Below are 15,630 nucleotides of genomic sequence, written 5' to 3' on the forward strand. Positions count from 1 at the left end.
AATGGAACTGACAAATCATCGTGTTCAGTCAACAATATCAGTTAGTAAAAGCTGTCTTTCTCTTGTTTTTACCACATTTCCACAGACAATAATTACTTTCTAAGTGTTAACCATATATTTACAGTATCCCGCTATGACATCACCAATTTCTTTAATAATGTAGCTAAAATCCTTTTTACACTTCTGACACCTATGTGGTTTATGACCGATATAGCATCAGAGGGCACGTTGCTTGTCAAGCGCATTCATAGTGCAACAAACATGGTGGTAGTATCGTATACTGCTATAAACAAGTAATGAATTATGTTATACAGTTATGATGAACCTAGGGGCATCAAGGTACTTTTATTACGTAAGATCACTGATGGATTCGATTTTTTAACACCGCATACTCAATGACGGATAGTCCAACCATAGGTTTTACACGTTAAATTATGATTCATAACTAGAATAGCATGACTTGGCCTATTCATTGCTTCCAAAGTTATATATTTAACACTATATCATAGAGGTCGAATGACGCAGCCACTCGTAGATTCATATGATGTATATTACCTATTTTATAGCATGGGGATTATCCTGGGTGACGCATGATATAACAGGCTAATGGCGCAGACGACTGACAATCCACTTAAAACACCTTATTAAATGACATAAGTTTGAGTTGATCATAATTTAGTGACACAGAACTACGGCATCTTATTGATACATAGACATGGCAGTTGTCATATGACTGACAGTATAAATCTATATACCAGATGCAATTCATCCATTATATTACCACGAGAGATTTGTATGTGAAATGTATTAATCTGGTACTAAAATGAAGGTTTTCACGGATGTGTTACTGTGAGCCTTGTTGTGTATAATATGTACGCCATGCAGCAGCAACGTGCGGAAAGGCTTGCCCGACAAGTAATGGGTGGTCTTTTCAGGGAAGAGGGTGGCGTTGAAATTCACATGGGATGTATACATAGGGTCACTGCTATATGTGGACAACGCTACTTTCAACAACACAAATGAGAGTATTTTTCAGCACAACCTCCCACTAACAGTGGGAATGATATTGACATGCCATAATGATGTTAACCTCCTTAAACAATATACAAAAACAATTCTATAATGCACCGTGAAGAATATCTCTAGTAGAGTTTACTGTAAATTACCCGTATTTGATTGAACTGACCAGAGAACAAACTATAAATTAAGTAGATGTATAGAGATACGTTCAAGAAATTGTGGACGTTTTTGTTACGGTCTTTAATGTTTCCCTAAGCGATGTAATTATTCATTATTCATATTAGACTGAAAATGTCTCCTTATTTCTCCTTAAATCGTGAACCATTCTGTAAAGACAATTTCTCTGGTCCTGCCAAGAGTGTTTACTATCAATGCCAGTCTCGCTCTCTCCACAATTATCTTCCTAGTTCACGTGACACTTGTTTAACTTTTACCATGTATAAGAAGCCTTTTAACACTTCCTGCACAGTTGAAATACACGAGAACCTAAATAAATAGGGTGTAGCTCACCGCGTCACTGAATTATACGTAAGTTACAGTTATGACCAGGGCTTCACTGTGCAATTCGGGTCGGGGGGGGGGGTGGTTGTGATTTCAGTCCTCATTAAATACAAACGGAATGGTAGCTACCGTATAAATGTTACTACTTCATAGTGGGCATAGTCAATTACGACGATAAGTGAGGGTTTTTTTTGTTTCGTTGAAACATATATCTCCAAACTTCAGAGTGTACCTCTATTGAATATGAAATAAAAATATTCCAACAGGTACAAATAACTAAATTTGAAACTTTGCCTTCAATAAGTAACCTAGCTTAATATGTGATATGTCACTCCTCGTAATAGTGAATGTCGTTTTCTTTGATGTAATTGTATCGGTGTAGATATATAATGGAAGCACACAACGTGTGTACAGGGCCTATATGTTTCCTTTCGATTTGCAATTGATACGTGTAATAGTTAACTGTGAATAACGTTCAAGTTTGGAACCGTTTCAGACAAAGTACAATCTACCAGATCTCCACAACTGAATGAATAATTATAACAAATTTCTATGTGATTGTCTCCGTTACCAGTGCTGCTTTGTTCAACTAACCGATTTGGAAATAACACCTATACATAACATTGTTGCTCGCTACCGTCACACATCATTGACTAATACAGTCTGCACACACTATGAAGGAATTGGTCGTGGTTAGCTGGGTTGTATCAATTTGTGCGGTTCTTTAAGTAGAAACCAATATTATGAACTAAAAGAGGAAGTTCAAATGACTATGACGGGTAGAGGTAGACGTTGGTTTTAAGCATTATGTGTTTTCAAATACAATTCAATGTTAAATTTCTGAAAACCAATATTTTGGCCATCGGCTGCTATTCAAGCTATTTATAAATAGTTTTTATAAGTTTGGAAATTTTTGGAAACTCTGTGAGCCTACTTGTAAACAATCATTTGTGTTCGCTTTTGCCTTCCTTGTGCCTCAATATCTAATTGTGTACACGTTGACAAACGATTTTATTTTCTTTGGGATATGTAAGTAGAACAGTATTTGAGACACTGTTAGATGTACTTAAACAAAAAACTGACCATGGAAATTCAGCAGAATGTCTTCATGAGCCGATGCGAGTAGTTGAGATATTGTCGTAGTGAATATTCAATATTAAAGACACTATTGAAAACGGATTACATGACTTTTATGTTCCGTTTGAATTCGTCAACGTCAGTTGGATTGTTATAAACGTTGGTATTCCACGAACACTAACTTGTTATATCTTACAATACCGGGATCTTCTCATGTCCGTGGATCAAAGACATTGAAGAGAAAATCACATTTACCCAGTGTCTAATAACTCTCATCAAAGGATATTCTGAAAGCTTACATAAGTGAAGGTAAGTTTCTGTAGTTTTGGTAATCTCCATTGTTCTAGGCCAGTTTTTGGCATATCAAGATTATCATAAAAGTCCTCACGTAACTTGGAATGAGGTAAACAAACGATGAAAAATGTTCAAAGAAATAACAATTTGTCAACTATAGACAAGACTAATATCAATTCATTATAAAGCTCCCTCAAAACATTGCACTCTGAAACTAAAGAGAAGTTCCTTTCAATACCAATGAACACATCCTAAACATTAGCATTCAGGTTCAAAAACAGGTATTTGCACAAAATTAAAGTGCAATTGCGATTGGTTATGAGCCGCTGTGTACGAACGTAGTAAATAAGGTGTTGATGTTGGGAAGTTTTAGTGTAGTTAAAAAACATTACTTAAAGAGTAAACCTCCATCAGTGATTTAGCTGATTTATTATTGAGCTGTGGAAGTAACGACATTGTCAATCCAAACGTCCCTGTTGATTCCCTTAAAGCACACAAGAAGTCAAGGGCGTAGGAACCGGGGGGGGGGGGGGGGCTGGGGGGCGCCAGCCCCCCAGTGAAAAATGTGGAGGGGCGGAAGTATCATTCCGCCCCCCCCCCCGCTCCGCAAGTCAGAAAACCCCTTTTTCATTTCCAAATGAGAAAAAAAAATTCATTTGGAGCACCAAATTGCATCTAAGGCCAGGTGAAAATACAAAATTAAGTTTACAAAATGGAGTGTGTGTTGAAGTGTGCTATATTGCACCAAATTGCATCTGAGGCCACCTGGAAATGCAAAAAATTCCAAAGGGGAGGGGAACACCCCCTCCCCTTAGACCCCTCCCCCAGGCCGGCCATCAGTCTTCAGCCCCCCCACTCAAAAGTACCTTCCTACGCCACTGCAAGAAGTGTTGGAAGCTTAAACATGGTTAATATATATGTCGACTTGAAACTGTCTCCATATTGTTTGATGTGGAATCAAGTTTGCATCGGAAAGATACAATTTTGAATTTATTTAATTCTACGTGTTTGAAATTATTTTAATTGAAATAAATAATCTGATGGCAGATGGTGGTACACATGAAGACCTAAATATGACAATTTTACATTACTAGTTTAAACCTCAATACCTTGCGCTAGTTGAAATTGAGTGATATTTTACCTTAACCATTCAGTATCCCATGCAGTAATCGTTTTGATGGTGCTAAGTTTGTACCTTATTTTTTTACCATCATGTCATTTACTGCTTTATTTAAAATTTAATAAAAATCGAATATTAACACAGCTAATGCCACTATCTTTGATGTTGTCAGATGCATCTATAATACTTTCGGTTACAGGTGACGGATTGAAACATATTTATGAAATGATAATCCACTCAAACCATATCGGTATATTAAAGCATGATATAAAATTCAAGAAAGGTATTACAAGATAACCGAATTGCAGTTTTAATTTCCTATTTTAAATAAAGTACTCATTGATTTTACTATGGGGTAAGAATAATGTAATTATACTTGTCAGAGGCACTTATTATATAATGAGAGTCTCGCAATAGAATTTATTGTACTATAAGAAATAGCACAATGTATGAAGTAACTTATTTGACGCTGGACAACATTTGATAAAACTATACAACTAGTCTACAATTGCAGCTTATCAGACTAACTTCCACAGTGCTCCCGAGGGCTCGTCTGAGAACAAATTTATAACACATGGAAAGCCCCTACTGAATCATTCCAAAAACTACGTATCTTTTAAAAACACAAAACACTTGCTAATTATAGCTATGCTTCTGTTGTTAGCATTGCATGTCTGTATCGGGATTGGAGTATTGGGTATATGCGAAAACCAAAATTAGCGATATCGACACAACATTACGGAGGCGGACATTCCTAGGCGGAGTGTATAGCCTAGTGGTTAACGCCGGCGTCTCCCAGTCATGAGATCCCCGGTTCGATTCCCCGCCGACAGCAATGTGTGTCGTCTGGCAAGGGTGTTGTTCAATAACAACTTCCCGACATGGACGTTAAATGGATGAGTGCCGAGAGATTGGCTTCGGTCAGCTTGCGAGTCTACAAGCCTCCATGGCTTCTTTCGCGAGTTCCTGCTTGCGGGAAGATCACTATACATACATACATACATACATACATACATACATTACTACTGTATAACCAGAACTATTGTAAATGTTGTTGCATTGAATGTACGTTCTTTGTACCGTCGGATTATCCGATGCTTTTCGACGGTATTTAGAACATGAAACCGATATGCTGTTTTATTCCTGTTCTGAGTATAGAATTAGAGTTAAACCAAAAACGTCGGGATTACCCGACACTTTGTCTTGTTAAATTGTGAACTGATCGATATAATTTTTGCTAGTACGAGGTGTGATAAACCACACAATCCGTCGTAAGTATCTGGGATTTCTCTGAAATAAAAGTGTCGCAAACGTTGAAGTGTAAATTTGCGTCGGGAACCTTCGCAAAACCTCGCGAACTACTTGTTTTGTTAACCTCGACGAGCAGGTCGGAGTGTGGCGAACATTCCTATTAAGGTCATAAAGTTTTGCCCACACGTATACTAAAATCAGTATTATATAAGATTATGCCATAATGTTTTATTATTTTTTACAAGGAACGGTAAGTAAGAGACATATAGGCATTATACATTCATTTATGTGTGTCTTTCATTTGATAACCCCAAGAACAGATGTAGCCCCTGATTGTCCAGTCTTTTCACCAAATTGACCTTACATGAAATATGACAAGAAATTGGAATGGCTTACTTTTTTGACATTTTTTTGACTTTTTTGACATTGTCGCTAGACAAACGTTCCACCTCATGCACTGTAACACGATAAGATCTTGTGAATGTCTGTTCACTTGTATTATCTATGATATATTGCCTATTTCTTCTCAAAAAAGGCAACGATACACAGCGAAATAATCTGCGATGACACAATCACTTTGAACGGGCATTATTATATGATGCTGATCAACAGGTATGCGTAACATGTGTAAGGCTTTTAAATAACAACTTCATGTCAGGTAGGAACTAACAGTCAACAACTTTTGGAAAAGGTGGAATAATTTCCGTTGGAAGGTCAGCTCACATGGAAAACCATGGGAAAAACCAACTTATTGTTTTTGAATTGTTTCATTGCATTCCAACTTCAGTTTGACATTTGGAATAGATTCACGGTTTGCTCAGCCTCTTAGAATACTTGTCTTCGTATAATAATTGTCACACTCCAGCTGCAAGGCGAGCACATATATAATTTAGTTCATTGGCATAGCTATGTGGGATGAGGGATTGGGGAGGCATTCTGCTCTGAAACACCAGCCACCCCCCCCCAAGAAAAAATACAGATAATATAACATTTCAGAAGTTTTATCCAAAATCGTTTTGCGTGTTGACCTATTTTCCAAGCACCTGCATCATCAACTTATACACAGCAATAATGGCATATTGGTTTTTGCATTACTGTGAGGTACCTTTCAATAATTAATATTAAATTACCATACATGATTACATGACCAAGTCGACTTGCAGTTAATATCAGTCTTTGCCATTCACTGAGCATTTGTCTAAGATGGCTATATGACTCCATTTGAACATGAACCCCTCCTCAGCAGTACGATAGCCAGGCTTGACCCAGGGGACATGCCCCTCCACTTTCAGACTAGTGTTCTCCCACCTCACTCCCATAATTTTCCCACCATCATGCGAACAAAAGCTTTACAAGTCATAGCACATAAGTATTGTGCCCCTCATTTAATTATTGATGCCTTCCATAAATTGTCGATGCTCCTCCAACTCGGAGTACCATAGGACCCACATGGGGCTAAGATGAATATCACACGGTATACTCAGTGATTTTCCCACTTTGTAACTCATGTCAAACCCCATACGGCCCCAAATATGGTACTCCATGGTTAGCTCACACCCAAGTTAACCCAACGTTCTCCAAGTAGAACCCACATGGGCCCACAAGGTTGTGATGACTGGGACGTAAATGGTATATTCCAAAAAAAAAAAGAAGAAGTAATGTCCTTTCAGGTGTGACCCGGAAAGAAGTCGGAGGTGGTGGCCGCGGGAAGTGAATTCCAGTCGGTATCCCTCCTGGATCCATTGGTCCATTGTGACCCTGTTCCACTCGCCGGCAAACGCCCAGAGACTCTCTCATCTAGAGGGCCGGCACAAGGAGGTTCGGGCTCGGCGAGTAGTCATTTGGAAAAGGGATGACCCCTCCCCTGGCCTCGCTGGTGTAAGCAGGGGTCAGGTTCTTGGCATTGCGCCCGACGGCGGCATGGAAAGGCCGAACAAGAGCCTCGATCGCTCGTGATGGTTCTGCGGTTCTCCTGCGAGGTGGTAAGGGAGAAGGAGGTTGGCTGGCTTAACGGAAGGTATATCTCTCCTCACTATGTCCTGCTTAACGTCCGACTGGAACGAGCCTCCGAAGAGGTCCGATACGGAAAGGCGGGCGCCAATAAGAGCGCAGGAGACGATGTCCGACAATCCCAATAGCGGGAGGGCGTTTCACCGAAGCAGAGAAACCGTTCGAAGCGCCACTGGTTACTCGTGTACGTGTAGGGAATAAGGGAGGGGGGGGGGTGTTAAAATCGTGGCTCGTCCCCTGGAGCCCGAATTCTGAGCCAGCAGCACCTGGCGGGCTGAACTACGACTGGAAGATCTATAACACAAAAAAGTGTACGTTACATGTAGTTTACGTACCAAACGTCTCTAGCCCTCTTACGAGAGGACGTCCCCAGACGGCTCGACGTCCTGGCCAGGAGAGATAAGGCGGCCATCGTCCGGGGGACAAAAAAAAAACACTTCAAACTGTCCCCTCCAGGAGGACTCCGGGAGAAGGCGAGGAGGAGCTTCGTTATGTTCGTTATTAACTGACACTGCTCTCCGTATAGGACACACCCACTTGTATAATACGCCTCATAACAGACTTCAGAAGGTCACCGCCCACAAGGAATTCGCTATAGGCGGAGTCAAAAATATTCAGATTTTGGCACGCGTCAAAGATAGGATACCTGTATCCGGCGTCTTAAAAGTGACATACGTAATTATTAGTTGCAATCGAACATCGTTAATGGACCAGACCACATCTATCGGCACGGAAGAATACCCCCGAGACCCCAGGCAGTTAGCTTTGGAGTCACCAAAAATAAAACCCTGTAGACAAACAGAGGAACAAAACCATTCCTAATATTTGTTTTAAACATACGGTCAATTTCCGGAAGCAAAACTACGATTGATTTATCGTAACTATTACCTACGATCTTTAATATCACCAATTTTGAAACCACGCCTCTTTTATTGGCTTTCAAGTGACGTCACGGAAATTGTCAATTTCTTACACCCAAATTCATGGTCTAAAAAGAAAATCAACTTATTTTGTTCACTATACACCAACCCTTAATTACGAAAACAAAAAGCATCGTCCTCTGACTGATATCATCTTAAAATATAAGGGACATTTTAATCCTCACTCATTACAAGACACATTAACTTAACCATGATACATCCTTTCCTTCGCTTTCTAAAGATAATCGTATAAATTTTCAGTATAAACTCTTTACGCGATAAATTAAAGATCTGCCGTCGTTCCTCAATTATAAATTCCATCCAATCTCAATAATAAACCAATTATGCGACAAAATGAAACTAACTCTCTTTACATGTATTAGTCTCCGCATTTCTACTAGTTATTCGACCAATTTTAAAATTTTCGTTTCAATTCAAGCACTTTGAATCATACGGTTTATATACAAATTAAACTTACGAAAGATGATACTCCCTCATTCAATCCCTTCCTAGAATATACCAATTCTCCATTAATACTTAGAATACTCACAGATTATAGGGGGTCGCCTGCCCCTAATCTGGTTACTACAGCAAACTTCGCTTGTCACATTCAACGAATAAAGCACTTTGCTCGACCTCGGGCGTCGAGAATATATCGTAGCGGCTTGTTCTCAATAACAAGTACACAAAATTGTCCTCAGTGACAATATTAGATTATCACAATTTAAGACCTCATTGCCTTTTAATTGAAATTGTTAACTCCCGTTCTCAATAACGGAGAAAATACGTCTCTCTCCGACGTGATATGGTTACCAGATGGAATGCAACTAACTAACTTTCCTGTACCCAACCCTAACATTAACTTTGCATAAAACACGAATCTAATTATGACGTAACGGCTCGTACAATTTGTAAGCCTAGGTATACCGATACATCTAAGTGAAACATACCAACAATAAGGAGCCGAGACACCCGGAATTTAGTAACTCTTTATTTGCGACACAGGTACTCCAATGCACCGAGTGAGGCACGTCAACAAAAGGGAGGGACACCAGGAATTTAGCATAAACTTATGTGACAGATGTAACTATTCATTATTCATTTTAGACTGACAATGTCTCTTTTTATATCCTTCAATCGTGAACTATTCTGTAAAGAAGAGTGTATACTATCAATGCCGGTCTGGCACTCTTCAAAATTATCTTCCTAGTTCACGTAACACTTGTTTAACTTTTACCTTGCATAAGAAGCCTTTTAACACTTCCTGCACAGTTGAAATACATAAGAACCAGGCCTCGATTTTTTTTTTAAATACTCGCCAACTGGCAACCGAGTCTAAAATTCTACTCGCAAAAGCGTTATCTTGACTCTGCCATTTCCCCCCCGCTAATGGTTTGTGTGATATAAGCCTAGGTAGTATGGCCTAACTTAGAATATTGCCGTATAGTGTTACTGTTGGTTTTTTACAGCAAAAACGATCAATTTAAATTGTGGTTCGTCAAAAGTGTTTAAAACATGATATATGTGAAAACATAAGACGGTGAAACATTGTAAGCATTGTTTAGGACACGACAATAAATAATGGCATTGCTGACAATCTGTAACTTTCACTTGACATGACATCAGACTACATATCAGTGTAAACATGTGTTAGTATCGCTAACAAGTTAAGATAGCGCTTGGCACTGACAATTATTATTATTATTATCGATCGATTACTGAGTGTCGGACTTACAGCTTTCATTGGTCAGGTCTCGAGAATTATCAATTTAAAAAAAAAAAAATTAATCCAATAAACTTCCTGTTGTTCATTTCGAGATATGAAATGTTATTTCGCCAAAAATATTATGTTACGTTTGTTCCCTTGAAAGTTCAGTTCGTATCATTACACTTCGTAAAAAGTCACCGCACCTGAAAAATCTCCGTACATAATATACGTAAAAATAGTAAGCGATTTCAAACAGTTATCTCCCGTTGACATTGATCGTTGAAGAAAAAATGCCGATTTGGACTTGCTTCAAGTTCACTGCAATAAACTTTCTTATAGAAATATATACTTTTACTGTTGCTGACAGTGGCGTAGCCAGGATTTCTTCAGTGGGGGCGCTGGGGGGGGGGCTTGAATATTTCCTGGGGGGGCTTGACCATTTTCTTGTTACTATCTAAGCGGAGCGCCACCATGAGTTGGCGCGCAGCGTAGCGAAAATTTTTAGCTAAAAAGGCCTCCTAGATCGTTGGAAATGACACTTCCCAGGCCTTCTAAGCTGCTCTAAAGTTTTCTCAACATCCTTTATTTTGAGATCCCATGTTTTGATATGGTCATCAAATAGTTTAGTGAAATAGAAAAAAAAAACAATCTGGTAAGTTACTTTGAAATATCATGACATATCTTTTGTGAGTTTGACACCGGCATTGACATTTTTCGACAAATCTGCAAATTGCGCGTGGAAAATAAAGAAAGATTGACTGGGCTTTCAGCCAAGTAACATACTGAAATGACCGGACTATATGTCAAACTGACATCAAAGATTGCGTCTGAAATATTATTAGGGTGATAGACTGACTGGCCGGCAGTGGCGGAGCTAGGGGTATTGGTCAGGGGGGCGAGAATGGCCTGTAGGGGTCGCTTTCGACACTATCTAAGCGGAGCGCCACCACAGGTTGGCGCGGAGCGTACAGAATTTTTTTGTGTAAAGATATTCCCTAGATCGCCGGAAATGACCCTTTCCGGGCCTTGCTAATTTGCAGATAAACGAAGAATAAATAGGTGTCATCGCCATTTGTGACAAGTCGGAAGTTTATATGGGTGTTGAAAGTACATGCGCTTCATCACAATCCTTGTAGTATCTTTGTGAGTGCTCATGTTTTCGAAAAAATAGATCGAAATTCCCGTACAGTTCTTGGACAGAATTTCAGCCGATAAATTAAATATCGCCGTACGATAGAGCATTTGTCAGTAAACTACACCAACAAAATGTGACAAATGTCAATAGGTAGATGAGAGTGCAATAAAAAAGTCAATATTCGCGAATAAGTAAAAAGTGCTAAAAAGCTGAAAAGGGCGCCAGCAGTCCATTTGAGTCCGTCAGGGGGGGGGGGGCATCCGCCCCTGACTGTTTGGAAGCTCCGCCACTGTTGGCCGGTAGTTCTCAGCGATAGTGTTGTCTCCTTTCTTGAAACTTTGGTTTTTTAGCGGTTTTAAGAGCATCGGGGTACCTCCCAGAGGTGAAAACCCGATTGAAAATGTAACAGGGTATCGAGGCAATGACGCGAGCAATGATGTGAGAAACATGTCTATGATGTCAGCATTTTTTACCTTTTAACATCTTCTTTGGCATTCAAGTACCTGGAAACCACCTTTCTATAAGGGTATAGTATTGCTCACTAGCTTGTTTGATCAGTAAGTTAATGCGCACTGGTTACAAGATACTGATTGGCTGTTTGTATTAGTATTTATTTGTATGTTAGGGAATATGGATATTTTAAAAAAGAGTGACAAAGGCAAAGTTTGCCCGAACAGTCGAACACACAGATTCAGTAGTAAACATTATTGTAGAGCAGGAATTATATTATTCGACGGTCGTTAACATGCGTTTTCAGTACAGTGCGACTACTGTAGACTTCGGCGGCCTATGCGCTATGTCACGTAAGGTTTTTCAGCAACTATAGCCTACTGCCGGTCCGCGGTCGAAGGGTCGTTCATGAGAGATTCGAGACCATTCAGACTAATGATATTTTTTCCGCACATGTAATTTTTTTTTTCGACACCCAAAATCCCAGTGGGGGGGGGGGCGACAAGCTTTCATGGGCAGTGGCGTCGCCAAGGGGGGGGGGGCCAGGGGGGGCACGTGCCCCCCCTGGAAAACCTAGTGCCCCCATCTGAGATTTGGGTTGGTAAAAAAATATATATATATATTTTGTTATATTCAACTACCATCATCTGAGTTGGTTTTTCATAAGGACAAAGAAGCACAGTAATTCGTATTTTCTTCAAATGAGCTGCGAAAAAAATGAAAAAGTTTATCCTTGAACGTCGGGTATCGAAGTCGTAACCCGCGCCATCACAACAGGTGTCGATATTTACATTGAATGTGTCAGTGCTCACGCCATACCAGCGGATATACACGTCCGCTTCGCGAGCTACATGACTGTGAGAAGGGAGGGTACTGCAATATGTTGCCTTGGTCTGAGGTTGACAGGTTAGGAGCTGACGAAATGTGAGAATGTGAGGGTCCGCAGGCACCATACTTGCCTATATTTGTGGACCCATATATTAACCCTGTTATGTAGGGGGTGCAGAGGTCATTTGAGGTCAGATGCTTGTAGGAACAAATGGCGAATGTTCACACCTGCATACTGAGCCATACTCGATGTGTGATCAAACTTTGGATTGCATGGTGAGATCCCTGGTAGGAGCCAATAACGATGCTGGAACCTGTTACATCTTAATAGATAATGGGCGAAAACGAGGACAAGAAAGGAGTCGGGGGTCATGCACACATTAATTCAACAAATGTAGGTTCTATTGATATAGGGTTAGGCATAATATCGACAGCATGTGGTTCATATCCTCTGCAAAATTCTGCTCCTTGTTAAAATCATTACCTCAAAAATAGCAATTTCTGGAGATATCTTCAGATCGAATTTAGCATCAAATGTGGCAGCATTTTGCCCATCCTCCGTATGCGAAAATTTTCCAAAGGGGAGGGGGCAGTGGCGGCGGATCCGGGGGGGGGACTTGGGGGGCTCAGCCCCCAATGAAAAAACTTGAGGGGGCAAATGCATGATAAGCCCCCCCAATATTTACCAAAGCTCCGAAACGTGCATCTGCCCATTTTTCAATGCATACTTGTCGATCTGTCCGATGCACACGTATACTATATAGGTGTAATAATTTTAGTAAATGCTGGGGGGACCCTCGGCCCGTCCCCTGGCTATAGACCACATTGTCACCCCAACCGCGTCTTCACGCCCCGTGAAAAGTGGAAGCAGTGAGTGTGAGTACCGGTAAGCGCAACACAACTTCGTCTTAGGCCAATGACTTGCTTCATTTCAGCCAGTTCTCCAACATCCCCTTACTACACTCAAAAACGTCTTTGCGAGTACACTACGAGTAATAGCTACTCACTTAAAATACCATCGAAATATACAAATTACAATGTTTTTACAGACTTTTACGTGCAATCTGAGAAATTGCAGGGTTGAGACCCATATTTTAGGGCTAGGTATTCGCAGCATAAAACACTCGGGAAGTGCCGTTTCCGGCCATCTGGGGGTTTGAAAAACCCAAAATTTTCTTGTACGCTCCGCGCCAACTGATGGTGGCGCTCCGCTTAGATAGTCTCTACACATTAGCCCCCCACCCCAAAATTTTTTTCCCGTTCTGCCGCGCCTGGAGGAGGCACCCCCTCCCCTTAGACCCCTCCCCCAGGACGGCGATCCGTATCCACCTAAGTGCCCCCCATCAAATGCTGGTGCCCCCTGTGCCCCCCAGACTGAAAAGTCTGGTGACGCCACTGTTCATGGGGGGCTGTCGCCCCCATGCCCCCCCCCCGTAGCTACGCCACTGGTTGCTGATGAAGGAAGAAACCACAAAGTTCAGACAGCATTTGCATTGTCATACTTGAAAAAACGTTTTGTGAAAATACGCGGGGTTTTTTTTGGCACACATTCTGGTTCCCGCGAATACGGTAATGCTTGCTTACTTATCTTTGTCTCCACAACTGAATGAATAATTATAACAAATTTCTATGTGATTGTCTCCGTTACCTTGGGCGATGAATGCCAGTGCTGCTTTGTTTAACTAACCGATTTAGAAATAACACCTAAATAACATTGTTGCTCGCTACCGTCACACATCATTGACGTAAACAGACTGCACGCACTATAAAGGATTCAGTCGTGGTTAGCTGGGTGTATCAATTTTTGCGGTTCTTTAAAGTAAAAACTAATGGTATGAACTAAAAGAGGAAGTTCAAATGACAATGACGGGTAGAGGTTTCAACACAAATTCATTTTTTTTATTTCTGAAAACCAATATTTTTGCCATCGGCTGCTATGCACGCTATTTATAAATAGTTTTTTTGGGAAATTCTGGAAACTTTGGAGCCTACTTGTAAACAATCATTTGTGTTCGCTTTTGATATCTTTTGCCTAAATATCTAATGGTGTACACGTTGACATACGTTTTTATTTTCTTTGGGATATGTTAGTATAACAGTATTTCAGACACTGTTAGATGTTATTAAAAAAAAAATGTCCATGGAAATTCAGCAGAATGTCTTCATGAGCTGATGCGAGTAGTTGAGATATTGTGGTAGTGGATATTCAATATTAAAGACAGTATTGAAAACGGATTACATGACTTTTATGTTCTGATTGAATTCGTCAACGTCAGTTGGATTGTTATAAACTTTGGTATCTCACAAACACTTACTCGTTATATCTTACAATACCGGTCAAGGGCGGCGGAAGCACTTTTAATCTGGGGGGGGGGGGGGCACCAACGTCGAAGGGCACTTTGCAGAAATTCGATTGGACTGATGCAGCCTGATATTTAGTACCCTTTATAACTCTTATTGTATTATCTTATTTGCAAATACACATCACTCCATCATCGCCACCCCCACCCCTCAAGGAAACAATGCATACTAGCACTACAATATGTAATGTGCAAATTGGGAAACAAGGAAAAAGACAAAATGAGGTGAAATCATTATAAAGTCCAAGTCCCTGCACACGCGATCGATACATGCATGAAAGCAAATGAAATATGTCAAAATACTGAAAGAAAAATAATTTTCTATGTGTTTTTCAATGGTTAAAGTGATATTATTATGATCATTATTTTTGTAACGACTTTCCCAATAATTATAACCAATTTGGAAGGGTTATAACACGGCAAATGATTGTATTCTATTGGCATGTGATGTAATAACCAACGCATGCATATATGATATGCACATTAACATGTTGGACGCGGTTTGGTACTATTTTTCGGGCAAGTCGTTACAGCCCCCCCCCAAATCAAATTGGGCTCCTACGCCTGTGGTAGTAAACATTTAAAACTTCCCGAAATATTTCATTCGACGTGGGTTTCGCTTTGTAAACTCTTTTTTTTATTTTGAAATTTTTATGTAGAAAAAGGGCACATTTTTAACCTGAGGAAAAGTGGGGGGGCACGTGCCCCCTGTGCCCCCCCGGTTCCGCCGCCCTTGATACCGGTATCTTCTCATGGTCGTGGATCAACGACATTGAAGAGAAAATTACATTTACACAGTGTGTACTAACTCTCATCAAAGGATATTCTGAAAGCTTACATAAGTGAAGGTAAGTTTCAGTATTTTTGTTAATCTCCATTGTTCTAGGCCAGTTCTGGGCATATCAAGAGTAACATAAAGTCCTCATGTAACTTAGAATGAGGTAAACAAACGGAAA

General features: G+C 40.3%; 1 protein-coding gene across 1 annotated transcript in view; it reads left to right on the top strand.

Moving 5' to 3' along the window:
* Positions 1-15,185: 15,185 nt before the first annotated feature.
* LOC139983826 (uncharacterized) overlaps positions 15,186-15,630 on the top strand; it is a 48,236-nt gene continuing 47,791 nt past the window's right edge. Inside the window, exon 1 of the mRNA XM_071997639.1 lies at positions 15,186-15,522. The gene's annotated coding sequence lies outside the window, so the exon portion shown is untranslated. The remainder of the gene's footprint in view (positions 15,523-15,630) is intronic.

Source organism: Apostichopus japonicus, chromosome 16, assembly GCF_037975245.1.
Source record: "Apostichopus japonicus isolate 1M-3 chromosome 16, ASM3797524v1, whole genome shotgun sequence".
Lineage (NCBI taxonomy): Eukaryota > Metazoa > Echinodermata > Holothuroidea > Aspidochirotida > Stichopodidae > Apostichopus > Apostichopus japonicus.